Source organism: Salmo salar, chromosome ssa01, assembly GCF_905237065.1.
Source record: "Salmo salar chromosome ssa01, Ssal_v3.1, whole genome shotgun sequence".
Taxonomy (NCBI): domain Eukaryota; kingdom Metazoa; phylum Chordata; class Actinopteri; order Salmoniformes; family Salmonidae; genus Salmo; species Salmo salar.
In genome coordinates this window covers 70,380,475-70,405,036 of record NC_059442.1, presented here as the reverse complement: position 1 = coordinate 70,405,036, position 24,562 = coordinate 70,380,475, and positions in this window count along the sequence as shown.

Below are 24,562 nucleotides of genomic sequence, written 5' to 3'. Positions count from 1 at the left end.
TGATTTTCTCTTTCTTTTCTTCTGTTAACTAGATATTCTTTGTTGTTCTTCGTTAGCTAGCTAGCTTCTTCCTTTTCTTTATTTCATAATATACATCATTTATAACGGCCAAGTTCTATTCACAACGGTAATCAGTTGGTAAGAGACAGACATTCCATAAATACTAGGAATAGATTGTCCACCATTTATGCGTTATCCAGACAGAAAAGAGAAATAGGCAAAAGAACATTTCGATTTAGAGCAATAAAGAAATGGAATAAATTAACTGAGCAACTCAGAAACCTTTCAATATATAAATTTAAACATTCTTTTAAAACAATTTAAATATAATACACAGAAATGTTGTGGGATTACAGTAGATGAAGAATTCATATTTTTTAGATTGATTATTTATTGGTTTATTACGTTAGTATATTATGTATGTTTGTAATAGTGTGTTATATGTGAAATTGTGTTCGTATATAAATTGTATTTTAATATTTAAGGACTCTTGGAAGATTAGTCCAAATGGGGACTAAAAGAGATCCAAATAAAATAAAATCAAAATCAAATCATTACTCTATGCCTAGGTTTACCTCAAATGTACTCTCTTCCTACCATACCTTTGTCTGTACATTATGCCTTGAATCTTTGCTATCGTGCCCAGAAACCTGCTCCCTTTACTCTCTGTTCCGAACGTGCTAGATGGCCAGTTCTTATAGCCTTTAGCCTGACCCTTATCCTACTTCTCATCTGTTCCTCTGGTGATGTAGAGGTTAATCCAGGACCTGCAGTGCCTAGCACACCTACTCCCCAGGTGCTCTCATTTGTTGACTTTTGTAACCGTAAAACCCTTGGTTTCATGCATGTTAACATTAGAAGCCTACTCCTTAAGTTTGCTTTATTCACTGCCTTTGCACATTCTGCCAACCCGGATGTCTTAGCCGTGTCTGAATCCTGGTTTAGGAAAACCACCAAACACCCTGAAATTTCCATCCCGAACTATAACATTTTCCGCAAGATAGAACTGCCAAAGGGGGCGGTGTTGCAATCTACTGCAGAGATAGCCTGCAGAGTTCTATATGTTTTGCTATCCAGGTCTGTACCAAAACAATGCGAGCTTCTACTTCTAAAAATTAACCTTTATAGAAACAAGTCTCTCACCGTTGCCGCTTGCTATAGACCACCCTCTGCCCCCAGCTGTGCTCTGGACACCATATGTGCATTGATTGCCCCCCATCTATCTTCTGAGCTCGTGCTGCTAGGTGAGCTAAACTGGGACATGCTTAACACCCCGGCAATCCTACAATCTAAGCTTGATGCCCTCAATCTCACACAAATTATTAATGAACCTACCAGGTACAACCCCAAATCCATAAACACGGGCACCCTCATAGATATCATCCTAACTAACTCGCCCTCCAAATACACCTCTGCTGTTTTCAACCAAGATCTCAGCGATCATTGCCTGCATCCGTAATGGGTCTGCGGTCAAACGACCACCCCCATCAGTGTCAAACGCTTCCTAAAACACTTCTGCGACCAGGCCTTTCTAATTGACCTGGCCGGGGTATCCTGGAATGACATTGACCTCATCCCGTCAGTAGAGGATGCCTGGTTATTCTTTAAAAGTGCTATCCTCACCATCTTAAATAAGCATGCTCCATTCAAAAAATGTAGAACTAGGAATTGGTTCACTCCAGACCTGTCTGCCCTTGACCAGCACAAAAACATCCTGTGCCGTTCTGCATTAGCATCGAATAGCTCCCTTGATATGCAACTTTTTAGGGAAGTTAGGAATACAAAGGCAGTTAGGAAAGCTAAGGCTAGCTTTTTCAAACAGAAATTTGCATCCTGTAGTACAAACTCAAAAAAGTTCTGGACACTGTAAAGTCCATGGAGAAAAAGAGCACCTCCTCCCAGCTGCCCACTACATTGACGCTAGGAAACACTGTCGCTACCGATAAGATAAATCCACTATAATTGAGAATTTCAAGAAGCATTTTTCTTCAGCTGGCCATGCTTTCCACCTGGATACCCGTACCCCGGTCAACAGCCCTGCGCTCCCCACAGCAACTCACCCAAACCTCCCCCACTTCTCCTTCACCCAAATCCAGATAGCTGATGTTCTGAAAGAGCGCAAAATCTGGACCCCTACAAATCAGCCGGACTAGATAATCTGGACCCTCTCTTTCTAAAATTATTTGCCAAAATAATTCCAACCCCTATTACTAGCCTGTTCAACCTCTCTTTCGTATCGTCTGAGATTCCCATAGATTGGAAAGCTGCCACGGTCATCCCCCTCTTCAAAGGTGGAGACACTCTAGACCCAAACTGCTACAGACCTATATCTATTCTACCCTGCCTTCCTAAGGTCTTTGAAAGCCAAGTTAACAAACAGATTACCAACTATTTCGAAACTCACTGTACCTTCTCCGCTATGCAATCTGGTTTCAGAGCTGGTCATGGGTGCACCTCAGCCACGCTCAAGTTCCTAAATGATATCATAACCGCCATCGATTAGAGACATTACTGTGCAGCCGTATTCATCGACCTGGCTAAGGCTTTGGACTCTGTCAATCACAACATTCTTATTGGCAGACTCAACAGCCTTGGTTTCTCAAATTATTGCCTCGCTTGGTTCACCAACTACTTCTCCGATAGAGTTCAGTATGTCAAATTGGAGGGCCTGTTGTCCGGACCTCTGGCAGTCTCTATGGGGTTGCCACAGGGTTCAATTCCTCGGGCCGACTCTCTTTTCTGTATACATCAATGATGTCGCTCTCGCTGCTGGTGATTCTTTGATCAACCTCTACGCAGACGACACCATTCTGCATACCTCTGGCCATTCGTTTGACACTGTGCTAACTAACCTCCAGATGACCTTCAATGCCATACAACTCTCCTTCCGTGGCCTCCAACTGCTCTTAAATGCAAGTAAATCTAAACGCATGCTCTTCAACCAATCGCTGCCCGCACCTGCCCGCCCGTCAAGCATCACTACTCTGGAAGGTTCTGACTTAGAATATGTGGACAACTACAAATACCTAGGTGTCTGGTTAGACTGTAAACTCTCCTTCCAGACTCACATTAAACATCTCCAATCCAAAATTAAATATAGAATCGGCTTCCTATTTCACAACAAAGCATCCTTCACTCATGCTGCCAAACATACCCTCGTAAAACTGACCATCCAACCGATCCTTGACTTCGGCGATGTCATTTACAAAATAGCCTCCAACACTCTACTCAACAAATTGGATGCAGTCTATCACAGTGCCATCTGTTTTGTCACCAAAGCCCCATATTCAACCCACCACTGCGACCTGTATGATCTCGTTGGCTGGCCCTCACGTCACACTCGTCGCCAAACCCACTGCCTTATCTCCGCTCACTGGTCACCATACCAGCACCCATCCGTAGCACGCGCTCCAGCAGGTATATCTCACTGGTCACCCCCAAAGCCAATTCTTCCTTTGGCCGCCTTTCCTTCCAGTTCTCTGCTGCCAATGACTGGAACGAACTGCAAAAATCTCTGAAGCTGGAGACTCTTACCTCCCTCACTAGCTTTAAGCACCAGCTGTCAGAGCAGCTCACAGATCTCTGCATCTGTACATAGCTCATCTGTAAATAGCCCATCCAATCTACCTCATCCCCATACTGTATTTATTAATCTTCCTCCCTTGCACCCCAGTATCTCAACTTGCACATTCATTTTCTGCACATCCTACCATTCCAGTGTTTAATTGCTATATTGTAATTACTTTGCCACCATGGCCTATTTATTGCCTTACCTCTCTTGTCCTAGCTCATTTGCACATGCTGTATATAGATCTTTCTACTGTATTATTGATTTTATGTTTGTTTATTCCATGTATAACTCTGTGTTGTTGTATGTGTCGAACTGCTTTGCTTTATCTTGGCCAGGTCGCAGTTGCAAATGAGAACTTGTTCTCAACTAGCCTACCTGGTTAAATAAAGGTGAAAAAAAAAACTTTCTGAAGGCACTGTACATATACTGTAGGTTCCATTCCTCCTCATGATCACACTTTCATAGTTTCCAGCTTCCTTCTCCCTTTTATAGATATTTTGTCACATTGCCACTTTACTTCTCCCTCCTGTCTCTCTTTCTTCTTTCTCTCCACTTTCCATCGAGAGAGTGCTGTAATTAATTTCTCTTCATACATCAAAAGGTTTTAGAATTAGAGCGCTCATCCATGGAGATCCCAGAGGTGCTGCCGCAGGAGGGTCAGAGGAGGAGGAGAAAAGCACAGCGCCCACATCTCCTCAGAGAAGGTATGGCACCCCCACAGGCATACTGGTGGAAGGCAATAATCAAAAAAGGGCTGCACACACAATCTCTATCACAGTTGTAAGTCAAAATAAGATTATGTAACTTGTTTATTGTAGTAGTGTCATGACGTTGCATTGTTGGGTGAGGTTTATGGCCCCCATAAATACCTTTCCCCTTTTCTCTCCACTCTACAGAATGGACTCTTGGAAAGCCCTTTGTTAACATAGAGAGAGTATGGTAACATGAAAAGGTTGGGGATTGGAACAATATTCCTGTAATCCAACCAGTTGAAAGTATCTGTTGGTACTTCAAAGAATATGATGTCAGATCAGTGGTGTCTGAGACATTATATCTGATGATAGGATCGTATAAATTGTATCTTGGAAAGTCACATTCCAGTTATCAGATTCACATGGAATTGTTGTGCAATTTAAATGTTTAAATATGAAACTATTTGTGAAAAGATTAAATGTAATTTTAGCTTCTAAATGAGAGAATTGTTTTCATAAGTAAACTATGCTCACTCAGTGGCCACGCCCAAGTGAACAGACATTGGTTGAGAACTATGAAGCACGCCCTTCTCTGCCCCACTACAAAAGCCCGTTGATGGAAGTCAAACTCAGTTGGGACTGGTGTCTATACGTTTTAAAGGGCTAATTACAACGTGGAGGTGACGATCGCCACGCTGGAAGGATGAATTTCGCCAAGACCAGACAGAATACAGCACGATCTTAGTATGGCAACTTGGTATGAACTTTGAACTCTTATTCACTAAGGAAAAAAATACATACTAGGAGTCGAGTTATCAGTTGCTGTTTCCTGAAGTCCACGATCATCTCCTTTGTTTTGTTGACATTGAGTGTGAGGTTATTTTCCTGACACATGTAAATTGCATTTCTAAAATCAAAATGAGCGGTTGTTAGAGTGCCAAATGTCCATATTTACGTTGAAATATTCAACCTTCTGTAGTATGTAATGAATCCACTCTGAGTTTCCCGCTCTTGAACTGTCCCCACCCCTTTCCTTTGTCTACCAAGCCTTCATATCGGCTTAGCCCACTACGGATTATTCTATCATGTCAGTAACCAATATATGACCTATTGGGTGTGTGTTTATGTAATTCTGTGATTGAGTTAGTTAGTAAATAAGTAATTAAACCAATTTGTATATCGCTGATTCATGATCTGCAGGTTCATGCAGATATCCAAGGGTTTGCGACATTCAGAACATGACTGATGAGGTAATAAAACATTAATAGAAGATTGTAATCAATAAGATATGAAAATATCTGAAGAGTTACATTCGGGAAATTGACACTCTATAAACAACATTTTCCGTGGTGTCCAGACTTCCTAGTTAATTACTATTCTGTGATTCGTTGAATGACGGAATAATTACAGATAGAGAATTGATAATATACAGTCTTCACATTTAATGATAGTCAGCGCTACGACACATGATACTCTACCTCAGGCGAGCAAAACCTTGAGACTTCCTTAGATTTCGTGCACTAACTCTTGTTTACAAATATACATATAGGCAGCCACCCCTTGTCTTCCCAGAGGGCGCTGTTCTATCCTGCCGAAAAAGCTTACAACCTGCCAGCTGTATGTTAATCATGTCTTCGTTCAGCCACGACTCGGTGAAACATAAGATATTACAGTTTTTAATGTCCTGTTGGTAGGATATGGAGTTGAAGTCGGAAGTTTACATACACCCTAGCCAAATATATTTAAACTCAGTTTTTCACAATTCCTGACATTTAATCCTCGTAAGAATACCCTGTCTTAGGTCAGTTAGGATCACCACTTTATTTTAAGAATGTGAAATGTCAGAATAATAGTCGAGAGAATGATTTACTTCAGCTTTAATTTCTTTCATCACATTCCCAGTGGGTCAGAAGTTGACATACACTCAATTAGTATTTGGTAGCATTGCCTTTAAATTGTTTAACTTGGGTAAAAGGTTTCAGGTAGCATTCCACAAGCTTCCCACAATAAGTTGGGTGAATGTTGGCCCATTCCTCCTGACAGAGCTGGTGTAACTGAGTCAGGTTTGTAGGCCTCCTTGCTCGCACACGCTTTTTCAGTTCTTCCCACAAATTCTCTATAGGATTTTAGGTCAGGGCTTTGTGATGGCCACTCCAATACCTTGACTTTGTTGTCCTTAAGCCATTTTGCCACAACTTTGGAAGTATGCTTGGGGTTATTGTCCATTTGGAAGACCCATTTGCGACCAAGCTTTAACTTCCTGACTGATGTCTTGAGATGTTGCTTGAATATATCCACCTCATTTTCCATCCTCTTGATGCCATCTATTTTGTGAAGTGCACCAGTCCCTCCTGCAGCAAAGCACCTGCACAACATGATGCTGCCACCCCCATGCTTCACGGTTGGGATGGTGTTCTTCGGCTTGCAAGCCTCCCCCTTTTTCCTCCAAACATAACGATGGTCATTATGGCCAAACAGTTATATTTTTCTTTCATCAGACCATAGGACAGTTCTCCAAAAAGTATGATCTTTGTCCCCATGTGGAGTTCCAAACCGTAATCTGCCTTTTTTATGGCGGTTTTGGAGCAGTGGCTTCTTCCTTGCTGAGCAGCCTTTCAGGTTATGTCGATATAGGACTCGTTTTACTCTGGATATAGATACTTTTGTACCTGTTTCCTCCAGCATCTTCACAAGGTCCTTTGCTGTTGTTCTGTGATTGATTTGCACTTTTTACACCAAAGCACATTCATCTCTAGGAGACAGAAGGCGTCTCCTTCCTGAGCGGTATGACGGCTGTGTGGTCCCATGGTGTTTATCCTTGCGTACATTTTTTGTACAGATGAACGTGGTACCTTCAGGCATTTGGAAATTGCTCCCAAGGATGAACCAGACTTGTGGAGGTCTACAATTGTTTTCTGAGATCTTGGCTGATTTCTTTTGATATTCTCATGATATCAAGCAGAGGCACCGAGTTTGAAGGTAGGCCTTGAAATACATCCACAGGTACACCTCCAATTGACTCAAATTATGTCAATTAGCCTATCAGAAGCTTCTAAAGCCATGACATAATTTTCTGGAATTGTCCAAGCTGTTTAAAGGCACAGTCAGCTTAGTGTATGTAATCTTCTGACCCACTGGAGTTGTGATACAGTGAATTATAAGTGAAATAATCTGTCTGTAAACAACTGTTGTAAAAATGACTTGTGTCATGCACAAAGTAGATGTCCTAACCGAATTGCCAAAACTATAGTTTGTTAACAAGAAATTTGTGAAGTGGTTGAAAAACGAGTTTTAATGACTCCAACATATGTGTATGTAAGCTTCCGACTTCAACTGTATGTGTTAGAAATAATTTCATTGCCAAAGTTAATGTTAATGATGCTTGCCAAGCAATGTGTTGCTTGTTACTAGCTAGTTAGCTTTAGAGTGAGGGCTGGGTTTCTCCAAATAATTTGTTCATCTAACCCTAGCTCCTTGTTCTATCTGTGGTTTATCTGACAACAATAAAGCTAGCAAAGATTGGCTAGCAAGCTAGATTATTTCTTGCCAAAAATAATCATATTTTTCCTTTCAGTGGATCCTTCTCGTTTGGAGCCTAAACTGCCTATGGATAGATCCCAGCCAGTGTAAGTTACTATTTTGTATAATTTAGCTAGCTAGTTCCCAATGAAAATAAAATGTGTTCATTAACATGAATCCCTAATTCTTCATATTGTGTGTAATTATATCACTGACTTGCTGTCTCTACATTATTCATAGAGCAACTGTCAAATTCTGAGTCTGAAAATAGACACTGGAGGTTAAACCCCCTACAGTCGATGTCCGTGCCCTAGCGAAAATTAAATTAGCATAATAAAACAAATTCCCATTAAAATCCATCAGTTTAAGCTAGATATGTTTTTTGCATTGTCTGCGTCTCAATCCAGATCTTCTGCTGATGTCGCCCTTCCGCATCTGCAGTGAAAGGTGGCAGTGCTAGAGTGGTGTTTGTCAGGCCATGAGACTTCCCAAAAACGTCTGTAGCATCCGAACAGTTTAGTCTACAAACTTTTATGACCCCTCTATGGAAAGATGATTGAATTATGTCATATTTGACTATTCTATGCATTCATAGACTACATCATCTGAGTGATCTAACCAAATACACTGCTCAAAAAACTCAGTTACAGTAACAAGAGTATTTGTAATTCGTTACTTCCATCACTGTCATTTTGGATGGATTTTATACCTTAAACCTGTGCATGGATTTTTCTTCCATGGCAATTGTTCATGTACAGCATATCAATTGTTTGTCAGTGTTAATGATTATAGAGATGTGTTCATAGTTCATACCAGCCTTATCTGGAATAATATTTTTTATTTGATTATCATCTAAGAATTGATAAGCAAGAGATAGAGATTAGCAAGACAATGATGATAGAAAGAGATTAGCAAGACAATGATGATAGAAAGAGCTAAAGAGAGGTGAGCCCAGTAAAAATATGAATGTGTAAAAAATATTTGAAAAGCAGTTGGGGAACATTCTGAGCGTTTGTCCTTTTTGTTGCTATCCTAAAGTAAAGATCCAAAAAGACAAAAACAAAAGTGTTGGCATAAAGTCTTAGCTTGACAACAAGAACTGCAAAGACAATGTCAGCAAAGAATAACATATATTTGTAATGCTCTGTTGATTTGAATGGGAAGCAGAGCTCTAGCAAAGCCATCAACAGAGCACATTCTCTGTTCTTTTGTGTTCCAAAAGGAGATTCTTAGTTGCGGTTTTGCAATAGCACTCAGGTGTATAGGCTAAGCTCCACTAGCTAGAAGATAAGAAAAGAGGATCAATGCAGGTGAAATGGAAGGATAGAAAACATTTTCTATTTCTTCATATGCAAGATGCTGAGTGAATGGCCTTCCAAGGACATTTATCAGAGGTGGATGGCACCTCGCGGAGGAGGAAATCATTTGCCATGACTTAGCCAAGACCGAGAACATCTGAAAATATATTCAGAATCGAGAAAAAAACAAATGCAGGTAAAAAGTGTATTGCAGGGTAGGAGAAAGTGATGCAAACCAAACCACCTCCAGACACATCTGTATAGATTTGTCATCTGTACAGATGTAATATTTTTAGTGGCCCATCACATTACATTTTGGGTAGATAGTACTCACACATCAACATATTGTTTTCAGTAATAACTATTACCGATCATTAACTTTTTAATCCCACCCCTCTGCTACTCTCAGCCCATCCCACCTACAGTATCTCCGTAGACGCAGTGACGACCTGTCATTCATTGCAGGAGGGGCAGAGCCTGTTTTGATCCCCAGATTCTTTGCAAAAAATAAATAATAATAATAGTATTTGGGGGGTTGCCTGTTTGGTATGTTATTTTGGCATTAATACGTGTCACATATCAGTTTGCAAACAATGTAAAAAATAAATGAATCATTGCATTAATAAAGCCTCCATACAAACATGGTCTCTTTTTTGCTTTCTTGAGTAAGGCAAATCCAAAATGCAGGTGTTTCAGCCTAACTCATTGCTTTCTGTGGTGGTGCGGCAGCCAGCGAAAAATACAGAGCGTAGGGGTTGGTAGTGTTCTCTAGTTGTGCCGCGATTGACTCAGTGTTCTGTCACTCATGGGGATGCTACATCACTGCCAAATCTAAGGGTAGAGCTCGAAATTCAAGCCCCTTGGGTGCTGCCATATTAGCCATATATATTAGAAGTACCCATCCAAGAATGCTCAAGGTAATTGGCCTTAGGGAAAATGACGTCAAATCACGTTATATCTACAGTAGCTTTGATTGGACTGATCATGTCAACATCATACTATCAAAGTCTTAGCTAGCAGTGATCATGAATCAAGTTGACAATCTACTGGCAAATCTTTTTTTAGACCCCCTTTTTCTCCCCAATTTTGTGGTATCCAATTGTTAGTAGTTACTGTCTCGTCTCATCGCTACAACTCCCTCATGGACTCGGGAGAGGCGAAGGTCAAGAGCCATGCGTCCTTCAAAATATAACCCAACCAAGCTGCACTGCTTCTTAACACAGCGCACATCCAACCCGGAAGCCAGCCACACCAATGTGTCGGAGGAAACACCGTACACTTAGCAACCTGATCAGCGTGCACTGCGAAAGGCCTGCCACAGGAGTCGCTAGTGCGCGATGAGACAAGGATATCCCTGCCGGGCCAAACTCTCCCTAATCCAGACGACGCTAGGCCAATTGTGCGACGCCCCATGGGCCTCCCGGTCGCTTCCGGCTGCGACAGAGCATGGGCTCGAACCCAGAGTCTCTGGTGGCACAGCTAGCACTGCCTTAGACTACTGCTCCACCCGGGAGGCCCGGCAAATCATTTTTAATCCTTGTCACTAGGATTAACATAGAAATCACCATGCTGAAATCGCTGGAAATCGCAAATTCAACAATGAGTGGTTTGGAAGGAATCAGTGGCTAACTGCAAGCATTGCAAAGCAATCACTAGCCTGCTATTCAGTGGAGTTGATGTGTGGTCCCAATTCTCGGTTTAAGGTTAAAGGTATAAAATTATAAACATTCAACATTGGCTATGACGTCAATCCAGCATGATTTTTGCCGTGCTCAAAACAACTGGAAACTCAGAACTGGGAAATCTGACTTCAGTGAGTTCAAGACAACTGGGAACTCAGGAAAAAATTATCTCAGACTGGGAAAATAAGTTTTGAACAGTCATCCAACTCGGAATTGTAAGTCGGGAACTCAGGTCTTTTTCTTGAGCTATGGCCTGAAGATCACTGACGTCATCATGATTCAACCTTTTTTCTGAATTCCCAGTTGTCTTCAAAGCACCATAAATCTAAAGAATACCAGACTTTGATGACAAAGTTTGATGACAAAATTTGACCACGACGGACCACCGCACCACCTTCCTGTTCAAGTGAGCACAGCACAACAAGGTCCAAAAATGTATTGTATGCTGCTGCATAAATGATGTAATATGCCAAGGAGATATGTATACTGTAGCTAAGAAAGTAATACTAAGTGTATGTTGTGTAGTAAGCTGTTAGTTACCCATGTGCCTCACCCTATTCATTTGGTCTATTTTCCCCTCTTAATTTTGCCTACAGTTATGACTTGGTGGTGCACATGTTGCCTATAACCTGTTTTAGAGAAATGTAATCATTGAATATTATAAGAGCTTTCATTGTCTGCTTATATGCCCCCTTTATTTATCCTACGGTTTTGACTTGGTGTACAGGGAGAACACTGCAAGAATGGAATTCTGTCGCTGTACATTTCAAAAGTGCTGAACAAATATTTATATTGACTATGTCCGTCCTAGCTCACTCATTAATGTCTTAATTGAAATTTCGGATTGCCTGGTATCCGCTCATTGTCCACTTATGCCATAGTTTGTACATCTCAATTGTCAGTAGAAACCACATTTTTTAAGCAATTCTGCCATATCAGCTATGTTTGATGCTGAATGAACTGTTTCACTGCCAGACAAGGCTCCGCTGATAACCAGGTGTAGCAGTGGTAAGGTGTTGGGACTGCTGTTGGAACAGCTTTATGTAGGCCCTAACAGTTTGTGGGCACTGTTTGCCACCTTTATAGTGCAATTCATGTATTGTTTAGTGTTGTGTTCTGTAGTGGCTTTGCTGGCATGCATCCCCAATTTGTTTGTTTTGTTTGCCCCACCAAGATTTACATGCTACAATCTTCTTTTGAATACCCCCTGCCTTATACAATACATGACCAAAGGTATGTGGACACCTGCTTGTCAAACATCTGATTCCAAAATCATGGGCATTAATATGGTCCCCCCCTTTGCTGCTATAACAACCTCTACTCTCCTAGGAAGGCTTTCCTCTAAGTGTTGGAACATTGCTGCGGGGCCTTGCTTCCATTCAGCCACTAGAGTATTAGTGAAGTCAAGCACTGATCTTGGGTGAGTAGGTCTGGCTCGCAGTCGGCCTTCCAATTCATCCCAAAGGTGGTCGATGGGGTTGAGTTTAGGGCTCTGTGCAGGCCAGTCAAGTTATTCCACCCCGATCTCAACAAACTATTTCTGTATGGGCCTCGCTTTGTCCACGGGGCATTGTCATGCTGAAACAGAAAAGGGCCTTCCCCAAACTGTTGCCACAAAGTTGGAAGCACAGAATCATCTAGAATGTCACTGTACGCTGTAGAGTTAACATTTCCTCTCACTGGAACTAAGGGGCCTAGCCCGACCATTATTCCTCCTCCACCAAATTCTACAGTTGACTCTATGCATTGAGGCACACCACTCTAGGGAACGCGTTTCCACTTCTACAGAGTCCAATGGTGATGGGCTTTACTCCAGCCAACTCTTAGCATTGCACATGGTGATCTTAGGCTGGTGTGCAGCAGCTCGGCCGTGAAAATCCATTTCGTGAAGCTCCCGACGAACAGTTCTTGTGCTGACGTTACCTCCAGAGGCAGTTTGGAACTCGGTCGTGAGTGTTGCAATCAAGGACAGATGATTTCAGAACTCGGCGGTCCCAAGCTTGTGTGGCCAACCACTTTGCGGCTGAGCCGTTCTTCCTGCAAGATGTTTCTTCATCACAATAACAGCTCTAGCAGGGCAGAATTAGGAAAGGTGGTATGCTATGACGGTTGTTACATTGAAAGTCACTGAGCTCTTCAGTAAGGCCATTCTACTGCCAATGTTTTCCTATGGAGATTGTATGGCTGTGCTTTCAATTTTATACACCTATTAGCAACGGGTGTGGCTGAAATAGTCAAAGCCACATACGTTTGTATATATAGTGTATTTTTTAACTGTGCTGAAATTTGGACCCTTCTAATCATATAGTATCCACAGATTGGAAGTTAATGATGACTATTTTTCCTATTATCAGATTGTTGATTGATTGAATATGGCTTTCCAAATTGCTTGCTTTTCGCACGGAAAGCTTTCAGAATGTATAATGTAGCCCTTTCCTGCAATCAGTTGACCCAGTGGCCTCATGGGTGCAATGTAATTAATATGTTTCATAATTTCAATATGAATAAAGATTATTTAAATCAAAATCTAATTTAGCAGATGTTATTGCGGGTATACCGAAATGCTTGTGATCCTAGCTCCAACAGTGCAGTAGTATCTAACAATTCACAACAATACACAAATCAAAAAATAAAATAATGGAATAAAAAAATATATACATATTAGGACGAGCAATGTCGGAGTGGCATTGAGTAAAATATAGTAGAATAGAATACAGTATATACATATGAGGTGAGTAAAGCAGTATGTAAACATTATTAAAGTGACTAGTGTTCCATTATTAAACTGGCCAGTGATTCCATGTCTATATAGGGCAGCAGCCTCTAAGGTGCAGGGTTGAGTAGCTGGTTGGTAGCCGGCTAGTGATGGCTATTTATTAAGTCTGATGGCTTTGAGATAGAAGCTGTTTTTCAGTCTCTCGGTCCCAGCTTTGACGCACCTGTACTGACCTCGCCTTCTGGATGATAACGGGGTGAACAGGCCGTGGCTCGGGTGGTTGATGTCCTTGATGATCTTTTTGGCCTTCCTGTGACATCGGGTGCTGTAGGTGTCCTGGAAGGCTGGCAGTGTGCCACCGGTGATGCGTTGGGCAGACCGTACCACCTCTGGAGAGCCCTGGGGTTAAGGTCGGTGCAGTTATCGTACCAGGCGGTGATACAGCCTGTCAGGATGCTCTCAATTGTGCGTCTGTAAAAGTTTGAGGGTCTTACGGGCCAAGCCAAATTTGTTCAGCCTCTTGAGGTTGAAGAGGCACTGTTGCACCTTTACCACACTGTCTGTGTGGGTGGACCATTTCAGATCGTCAGTGATGTGTATGCAGAGGAATTTGAAGCTTTACACCTTCTCTACTGCATTCCCGTTGATGTGGATTGGGGGGTGCTCCCTCTGCTGATTCCTGAAGTCCACGATGAGCTCCTTCGTTTTTGTTGACGTTGAGGGAGAGGTTATTTTCCTGGCACCACTCCACCAGGGCCCTCACCTCCTCCCTGTGGGCTGTCTCATCATTGTTGGTAATCAGGCCTACTACTGTTGTGCAATCTGAAAACGTGATGATTGAGTTGGAGGCGTGCGTGGCCAGTCATGGGTGAACAGAGAGTACAGGAGGGGGCTGAAAAACCCGTTGAAAATCCAGTTTTTCTATGTTTTGTTATATATCAGTCTTCTGTGATGTACAGTGCATTCAGAAAGTATTCAGACCCCTTCACCTTTTTCACATTTTGTTATGATACAGTCTTATTCTAAAATGGATAAAAAAATATATATCATTCATCAATCTGCACACAATTCCCCATAATGACAAAGCAAAAAAATTGTTTTTAAATGCACTGTATATAAAGTGGAATATTTACATGTTGGTATACAAAGCACTCTGTGAACGTCACAGGGCCCAGTTCCTTATAGTCCCAGAAAGCCAAATATACCTACCGCCTACCTACCGTCTACCTACCGCCACCACTCTGTCAATGAAACTAACTTGAAGTGTCAGGTTTCACACCAAACATTTGTATAGGGACTGACATGTCACATTTTATGTCCTATAGAGACAAATAATCGATTTTCTCCCCCTCTGATTGACGGAGCCCAAACAGGGAGACGGCATATGAAAGGTGACATGCTAGCGATTTCAGCAATCGTGGTCTCATCTCGCTGAGATATTCTCAGCTGGATTTAGAGCTCAACATGAAAAATACAAGCCGAAGTTGAAACGAGTCTGCAGACATTCGAATTGTCTGCATCACTCAAAGGAGGCTTGGCATAAAATGCTCTGTCAGTTATATGAAATGAGGCCAGATTTGTACCGTCACTAAATATGATCATATTTATTTTACAGTTATAAGAAAAGGGGAAATCTTCAAGTAAGTTGTTTGTAATTTGATTCTTACTATATTTAGAAAGCATTAAAGTCATTTCAAACCCTGCTTTTTTATATTTTAATGATATATTTACTATGTACTTGAGCTTGTGTCCTCATAAGTGAGTACACCTCAGCAATTTATAATGATTACTACCTGGATGTTTAATTCCAAACCTTTCTAGAACTATGCAGCATTACTAGTAATTTTTTATGGACATCTCATGAAAAATAATTACTTTTGGTTATGTCTGTTTAGGCGGAAATACACATTTTGACATAACGTTCAAGATCCTTGCTTTGTGTATTATTGCCTCTTATTGTTGGCTAGAAGAGCTATAAAGTGCTCCACTGTATGGTTATCAAATGTGAAAGAGCATAACCTGTTGGGGCTACAGGTTAGCAATGAACCCCGAGCCGGGATTGCTAACAAGGCTGGAAATTCAAAACATCAAAAATCTAATAATTTCAATTTCTCAAACAATCAACTATTTTACACAATTTAAATGATAAACATCTCCTTAATCTAACCACATTGTTCGATTTTCAAAGAGGCTTTACGGCAAAAGCATAAAGTTAGATTATTTTAGGACAGTACATAGCCACAAAAGTACAAACATCCATTTTCAATTCAAGGTCAGGCGTCACCAAAAGCAGAAACCAGCTTGAATTATGCACTAACTTTTGTCAATCTCCATCAGATGACACTCCTAGGACATTATGTTATACAATACATGCATTTTTTGTTCCATCAAGTTCATATTTATATCCAAAAACAGCATTTTACAGTAGCGTGAAATTCAGATTTTTTTCTTCTCTGAAATGCTTCCGGTGAACATAACAAAATTACTATTCGAAAACATTGGTAAATTATAATATTGTCATTCAAAGAATAATATATTATCATCTCGTAATTGCTACCGAATGGCCAGATCTCAAAATAACTTTACTGGGAAATCACATTTTGCAATAAACGGGGTGCTATGCTAAGAACAACAGGCTATGCTATACAGTTAGCATCATCTAAAATCGATAATAACATTGTAAATACCCCCTTACCTTTGATTATCTCCATCAGAAGGCAGGATCCCAGGTCCGGAAGGCATTCCAGGTCCGGAACAAATGTGGTTTCTTTTGACAAAGTTCATAATTTATGTCCAAATAACACCAAGTACTTAGCGTTCATTATGCTCCCACAAAACGTGGAGGGGGGCTGGTAAAATCACGCCGAAAAGCTAAAAAAACCTAGTAAATAATCTATTTATGTTCGTTCAAACATGTCAAATGTTGTTTAGCATTAATCTTTTTGTCCATTTTTAACGTTAAACATCAGTAATATTTTCACACAACCTATCCTATGTCTAGATAAAAAATGATGACAAACTCCCGTTTCTCAGATTTATGCGCAGGTGCAAAAAAATGAAGTGATGACATGTCAACTTCCTTGGATTCTAATTTGCTCTCTGTTTATCATAGACGCTTCAAACAACTTTATAAAGATCGTTGACATCTAGTGGAAGCCGTAGGTGTTGCGAAATGAATCCTTTCTCACTATGGTATCTATAAAACAATTACACTAAATAGTACAGTTTTTTGGATCTATTTTTCACAGGTTTTTGCCTGCAATATGAGTTTTGTTATACTTACAGACACCATTCAAACTGTTTTAGAAAATTCAGAGTGTTTTCTATCCGAATGTGTTAATAATATGCATATCCTAGCTTCTGAGTTGGTGTAGGAGGCAGTTAAAAATGGGCACATATTTTTTTCAAAATGTCTCAATACTGCCCCCGAGCCCCAACAGGATAACTGTACATGCATACACTGTCTGAATGATCATAGGCTAAGAGAGAGGATCATGGAGAGTTCAGAACTGTAGTATAGACACCCCTGGGTTGCTGATATGCACCAGGAATCATTATTGAGAGGATACTCCAAATGCTCAGACGAAAGAAGACTTTGTACTAGACAATGGACATTGAGGAGGTCCTTTTTGGTCTGTATTGCTCTCAGGTTGTCAAGACAGCATATACAGTGAGGGATATCTTTTACTTTTAGATTTGTGACTTGTTCGATATTACTGCGCTGTTGGAGCTAGGAACACAAGCATTTAGCTACAGTGGGGGGGAAAAGTATTTGATCCCCTGCTGATTTTGTACGTTTGCCCGCTGACAAAGAAATGATCAGTCTATAATTTTAAATGGTAGGTTTATTTGAACAGTGAGAGACAGAATAACAACAAAAAAATCCAGACAAACGGATGTCAAAAATGTTATACATTGATTTGCATTTTAATGAGGGAAATAAGTATTTGACCCCCTCTCAATCAGAAAGATTTCTGGCTCCCAGGTGTCTTTTATACAGGTAACGAGCAGAGATTAGGAGCACACTCTTAAAGGGAGTGCTCCTAATCTCAGTTTGTTACCTGTATAAAAGACCTGTCCACAGAAGCAATCAATCAGATTCCGAACTCTCCACCATAGCCAAGACCAAAGAGCTCTCCAAGGATGTCAGGGACAAGACTGTAGACCTACACAAGGCTGGAATGGGCTACAAGACCATCGCCAAGCAGCTTGGTGAGAAGGTGACAACAGTTGGTGCGATTGTTCGCAAATGGAAGAAACACAAAAGAACTGTCAATCTCCCTCGGCCTGGGGCTCCATGCAAGATCTCACCTCGTGGAGTTGCTATGATCATGAGAACGGTGAGGAATCAGCCCAGAACTACACGGGAGGATCTTGTCAATGATCTCAAGGCAGCTGGGACCATAGTCACCAAGAAAACAATTGGTAACACACTACGCCGTGAAGGACTGAAATCGTGCAGCGCACGCAAGGTCCCCCTGCTCAAGAAAGCACATATACATGCCCGCCTGAAGTTTGCCAATGAACATCTGAATGATTCAGAGGACAACTGGGAGAATGTGTTGTGGTCAGATGAGACCAAAATGGAGCTCTTTGGCATCAACTCAACTCACCGTGTTTGGAGGAGGAGGAATGCTGCCTATGACCCCAAGAACACCATCCCCACTGTCAAACATGGAGGTGGAAACATTATGCTTTGGGGGTGTTTTTCTGCTAAGGGGACAGGACATCTTCACCGCATCAAAGGGACGATGGACGGGGCCATGTACCGTCAAATCTTGGGTGAAAACCTCCTTTCCTCAGCCAGGGCATTGAAAATGGGTCGTGGATGGGTATTCCATGGCTCAAGAAGATACACATTAAGGTCCTGGAGTGGCCTCGCCAGTCTCCAGACCTTAACCTGTTTGGGATAGGGGGCAGTATTTTCACGGCCGGATAAAAAACGTACCCGATTTAATCTGGTTACTACTCCTGCCCAGAAACTAGAATATGCATATAATTAGTAGATTTGGATAGAAAACGCTAACGTTTCTAAAACTTTGAATGGTGTCTGTGAGTGTAACAGAACTCATATGGCAGGCCAAAACCTGAGAAGATTCCATACAGGAAGTGCCCTGTCAGATAATTTGTTCTCCTTCTGTGGCATCTCTATCAAAAATACAGCATCTGTGCTGTAACCTGACGTTTTCTAAGGCTTCCATTGGCTCTCAGAAGGTGCCAGAAAGTGTCATGGGGTGTCTGCAGTCTCTGGGCGAAAAACAGCAGGAGTATTTGTGAGTGGTCAGGCTGGGAACAGTGACACTGGAGATCCGCATCCACGAGACGACTCCATTTTTTTCTTTCAGCCTTTGAATGAATACAATGTCGACCGGTTGGAATATTATCGCTATTTTATGAGAAAAATAGCATATAAATTGATTTTAAAACAGCATTTGACATGCTTCTAAGTACGGTAATGGAATATTTCAAAAAAAATTCTCACGACATGCGCTCGCACGTCACCCTTCAGATTGTGACCTGAACGCACGAACAAAACGGAGGTATTTCAATATAACTATGGATTATTTGGAACCAAAACAACATTTGTTGTTGAAGTAGAAGTCCTGGGAGTGCATTCTGATGAAGAACAGCAAAGTTAATCCAATTTTTCTTATAGTAAGTCTGAGTTTGGTGAGAGCCAAACTTGGTGGGTGTCAAATTAGCTAGCCATGATGGCCGGGCTATGTACTCAACAATATTGCAAAATATGCTTTCGCCGAAAAGCTATTTTAAAATCTGACACCGCGATTATATAAAGGAGTTCTGTATCTATAATTCTTAAAATAATTGTTATGTTTTTTGTGAACATTTATCGTGAGTAATTTAGTAAATTCACCGGAAGTTTTCGGTGGGTATGCTAGTTCTGAACATCACATGCTAATGTAAAAAGCTGTTTTTTGATATAAATATGAACTTGATTGAACAAAACATGCATGTATTGTATAACATAATGTCCTAGGAGTGTCATCTGATGAAGCTCATCAAAGGTTAGTGCTGCATTTAGCTGTGGTTTTGGTTTTTGTGACATATATGCTTGCTTTGAAAATGGCTGTGTGATTATTTTTGGCAGGGTACTCTCCTGACATAATCTAATGTTTTGCTTTCACTGTAAAGCCTTTTTGAAATCGGACAATGTGGTTAGACTAACGAGATTCTTGTCTTTAAAATGGTGTGAAATAGTCATATGTTTGAACCCTCTACCATTGGATATTGGTGAGGCGTTCCGCTAGCGGAACGTCTGTCCCTAAAATTAATCCCATAGAAAATCTGTGGAGGGAGCTGAAGGTTCGAGTTGCCAAACGTCAGCCTCGAAACCTTAATGACTTGGAGAAGATCTGCAAAGAGGAGTGGGGACAAAATCCCTCCTGAGATGTGTGCAAACCTGGTGGCCAACTACAAGAAACGTCTGACCTCTGTGATTGCCAACAGGGGTTTTGCCACCAAGTACTAAGTCATGTTTTGCAGAGGGGTCAAATACTTATTTCCCTCATTAAAATGCAAATAATTTTATAACATTTTCACATGCGTTTTTCTGGATTTTTTTGTTGTTATTCTGTCTCTCACTGTTCACATAAACCTACCATTAAAATTATAGACTGATCATTTCTTTGTCAGTGGGCAAACGTACAAAATCAGCAGGGGATCAAATACTTTTTTCCCCTCAGTGTATGTAGGCATGTCTACAGAATAACAGTGCAGCAATCATAGAAGAGTACAGTTCCTAACAGTAGCATGATCAGCTTTATTTCTTACCTTTTCTTTCTTTCCTTTTGGGAACTTAGCCCCACTCCTGTGTACCTGAATGTACCAGCAAGGGCTCTGGAGAGGAGAGTCAATTTTCAGTCCCCATATTGCTGTGCTGCCCTGTGCCTGCTTGATTGACAGGCCAATGTGAGAGTGGCATATAGGCCCTGTCTCGCCCTCGGACGATCTGCCAATCAGGGCTATGGAGCCAGAGAACCCTGCTGTTGTCACTGGGCATAAAGCTGCCTGTTTATCCTGGGTGGCTCAGATGGAAGAGCATAGCACTTGCAACACCAAGGTTGTGGGTTCAATTCCCATGGCGGACCAGTATGTTAAAATGTTTGCACACACTACTGTAAATCGCGGTGGATAAGATTGTCTGCTTTTTCTGCCACTACACTCTAGCTTGACAATACTGGACAATACTGTACATGCAGTACATGACCAGCAGAAATGCCTAGATTTTGTTATTGTCTTATTCTGTCATTGATTTGTGAAGCATCTGTAAAGGGGTTTAAATAGGTTTTTTGAAACCTTTCTAAAGTCTTTCTAAGATATGCTCTGTTTAACATGTAACTGAAGAACTTTAGATCTAAAGAGACAGCCCCTCATAACGGTAAGACCGTGAAGTAGAGCTGGAGTTAGTCAAAATCTCAGTATTGACTTCAAATGCCTTATTGAAATACATTACATAATTGTATAGCATGAACGATTTGAGAGTCACAATGATGGGGCCTTTTTGGGCGTTCATTAGGACTCAGTGAACACCTGAAGGACGGGTTCAGACAGTAGACCTTGGAAATGGCTGCTCTCCCATTTCAGCCTGTCTAGACTGTCCCCTTGCATTATTGCCAGCATCTCTACAGAGGGCGCCAGAAAGGGAGCTGCATTGACATTAAATATTAACACTGTTTTCAGGAATCGGTCAATGTGGCAGGGGAAATGGAAGGTGTAGGGTAAAATGATGTGTCCTCCTTTTTTAGGTTTGGGAAGTTTTAAAGTGGCTCTATTTCTGTAAACTGAAATGGAGACTGTGCAGAACGATTTTCTTGCATTGCCCAGAGGTTTCATAGATCAAAGTGGATAAATGTGTTTGATGGCACACTATGTTCTTTGTTTATACACTTTGTGTGACTTGAAAGGGCTTTCATTGAAATAAACTCCAGGATAGTAAATCTTTAGAAAGGAATAATATGTGTGTGTGAGTGTGTGTACGCATGTGCTTGCTTGGGTGCATTTGTATTTGGGGTAGAGACGTCCCTGACCCTACATGACTCCTTGCTAGAATGGATTAGATAGGAGCTACCGACACTAGACACCCCCCCACAACCCTCCCCTTTTTGTTTCATTTTTTTTTTTTTTTGGGGGGGGGTGGGTACTGTCACATCCTGACAATAGAAAGCTCTTATTTTCTATGATAGAGTAGGTCAGGGCGTGACTGGGTGTTTATATAGTTATTATTTTCTATGTGGGTTTCTAGTTTAGTTTTTCTATGTTTGGGTGATTTGTATGATTCCCAAATAGAGACAGCTGGTAATCGTTGTCTCTAATTGGGGATCATACTTAAGTAGCTTGTTTTTCACTTGTGGGTTATGGGATATTGTTTATGTGTAGATTCATTGTAGTCACGGTTAGTTTATTCTTTATTTGTTTTGTATTTTTCTAAAGTTTCACTTCCTAATAAATGTGGAACGCTACTCACGCTGCGCCTTGGTTCGATTATTATTATAACGAATGTGACAATGACAGTCTGTTACAAATCAGTCGGACAATATTTCTTGACAATATTTCAATCTGAAGGAAGTATGGGTTGAAGTGACTGAAATGCACAAGAAAGGTATTGGGAAGTTCAGAAGATCATCAGGCAATAATTATGTAAACTCAGCCAAAAAAGAAACGTCCTCTCAATGTGAACTGTTTATTTTAAGCAAACTTAACATGTGTAAATATTTGTATGAACATAACAAGATTCAACAACTGAGACATAATCTGAACAAGTTCCACAGACATGTGACTAACAGAAATGGAATAATGTGTCCCTGAACAAAGGGAGGGTCAAAATCAAAAGTAACAGTCAGTATCTGATGTAGCCACCAGCTGCATTAAGTACTGCAGTGCATCTCCTCCTCGTGGACTGCACCAGATTTGCCAGTTCTTGCAGTGAGATGTTACCCCACTCTTCCACCAAGGCACCTGCAAGATCCCGGGTATTTCTGGGGGGAATGGCCCTAGCCCTCACCCTCCGATCCAACAGGTCACAGACGTGCTCAATGGGATTGAGATCTGGGCTCTTCGCTGGCCATGACAGAAAACTAACATTCCTGTATTACAGGAAATCACGCACAGAACGAGCAGTATGGCTGGTGGCATTGTCATGCTGGAGGGTCATGTCAGGAAGAGCCTGCAGGAAGGGTACCACATGAGGGAGGAGGATGTCTTCCCTGTAACGCACAGCTTTGAGATTGCCTGCAATGACAACAAGCTCAGTCCGATGATGCTGTGACACACCGCCCCAGACAATGACGGACAGTCTACCTCCAAATCGATCCCGCTCCAGAGTATAGGCCTCGGTGTAACGCTCATTCCTTCGATGATAAACGCAAATCCGACCTTCACCCCTGGTGAGACAAAACCCCAACTCGTCAGTGAAGAGCACTTTTTGTCAGTCCTGTCTGGTCCAGCGATGGTGGGTTTGTGCCCATAGGCGACGTTGTTGCCGGTGATGTCTGGTGAGGACCTGCCTTACAACATGCCTACAAGCCCTCGGTCCAGCCTCTCTCAGCCTATTGCGGACAGTCTGAGCAATGATGGAGGGATTGTGCGTTCCTGGTGTAACTCGGGCGGTTGTTGTTGCCCTTCTTGTACCTGTTCCGCAGGTGTGATGTTCGGATGTACCGATCCTGTGCAGGTGTTGTTACACGTGGTCTGCCACTGCGAGGACGATCATCTGTCCGTCCTGTCTCCCTGTAGCGCTGTCTTAGGTGTCTCACAGTAAAGACATTGCAATTTATTGCCCTGGCCACATCTGCAGTCCTCATGCCTCCTTGCAGCATTCCTAAGGCACGTTCACGCAGATGAGCAGGGACCCTGGGCATCTTTCTTTTGGTGTTTTTCAGAGTCAGTAGAAAGGCCTCTTTAGTGTCCTAGGTTTTCATAACTGTGACCTTAATTGCCTACCGTCTGTAAGCTGTTAGTGTCTTAACGACCGTTCCACAGGTGCATGTTCATTAACCTCTCTAGGGTCGGCGGGACGAAATCGTCCCACCTACTCAACAGCCAGTTGAATCCCGTGGCGCGTTATTCAAATACCTTAGAAATGCTGTTACTTCAATTTCTCAAACATATGACTATTTTACACCATTTTAGACAAGACTCTCGTTAATCTAACCACACTGTCCGATTTCAAAAAGGCTTTACAACGAAAGCAAAACAACAATTATAAAAAAACAGCTTTTTACATTAGCATGTGACGTTCAGAACTAGCATACCCCCCGCAAACCTCCGGTGAATTTACTAAATTACTCACGATAAACGTTCACAAAAAACATAACAATTATTTTAAGAATTATAGATACAGAACTCCTCTATGCACTCGCTATGTCCGATTTTAAAATAGCTTTTCGGTGAAAGCACATTTTGCAATATTCTAAGTAGATAGCCCGGCATCACAGGGCTAGCTATTTAGACACCCACCAAGTTTAGCCCTCACCAAAGTCAGATTTACTATAAGAAAAATGTTATTACCTTTGCTGTTCTTCGTCAGAATGCACTCCCAGGACTTCTACTTCAATAACAAATGTTGGTTTGGTTCAAAATAATCCATAGTTATGTTCAAATATCCTTTGTTTTGTTCGTGCGTTCAAGACACTATCCGAATGGTAAAGAATAGTGACGCGCACGACGCATTTCGTGACAAAAAAATTCTAAATATTCCATTACCGTACTTCGAAGCATGTCAACCGCTGTTTAAAATCAATTTTTATGCCATTTTTCTCATAAAAAAGCGATAATATTCCGACCGGGAAAGCGTGTTTAGGTTCAAAGAGAGAGAAAATAAAAACATGGGGTCGACTCGTGCACGCGCCTCCGTCCCATTGTCCTCTGATAGAGCATTTACCAAAAGCGCTAATGTTTTTCAGCCAGTGGCTGGAATTACATCGTTCAGCTTTTTCCCGCCTTCTGAGAGCCTATGGGAGCCGTAGGAAGTGTCACGTTACAGCAAAGATCCTCAGTTTTCATTAAAGAGATCCAAGAAGAACAAGAACTTGTCAGACAGGTCACTTCCTGTAAGGAATCTTCTC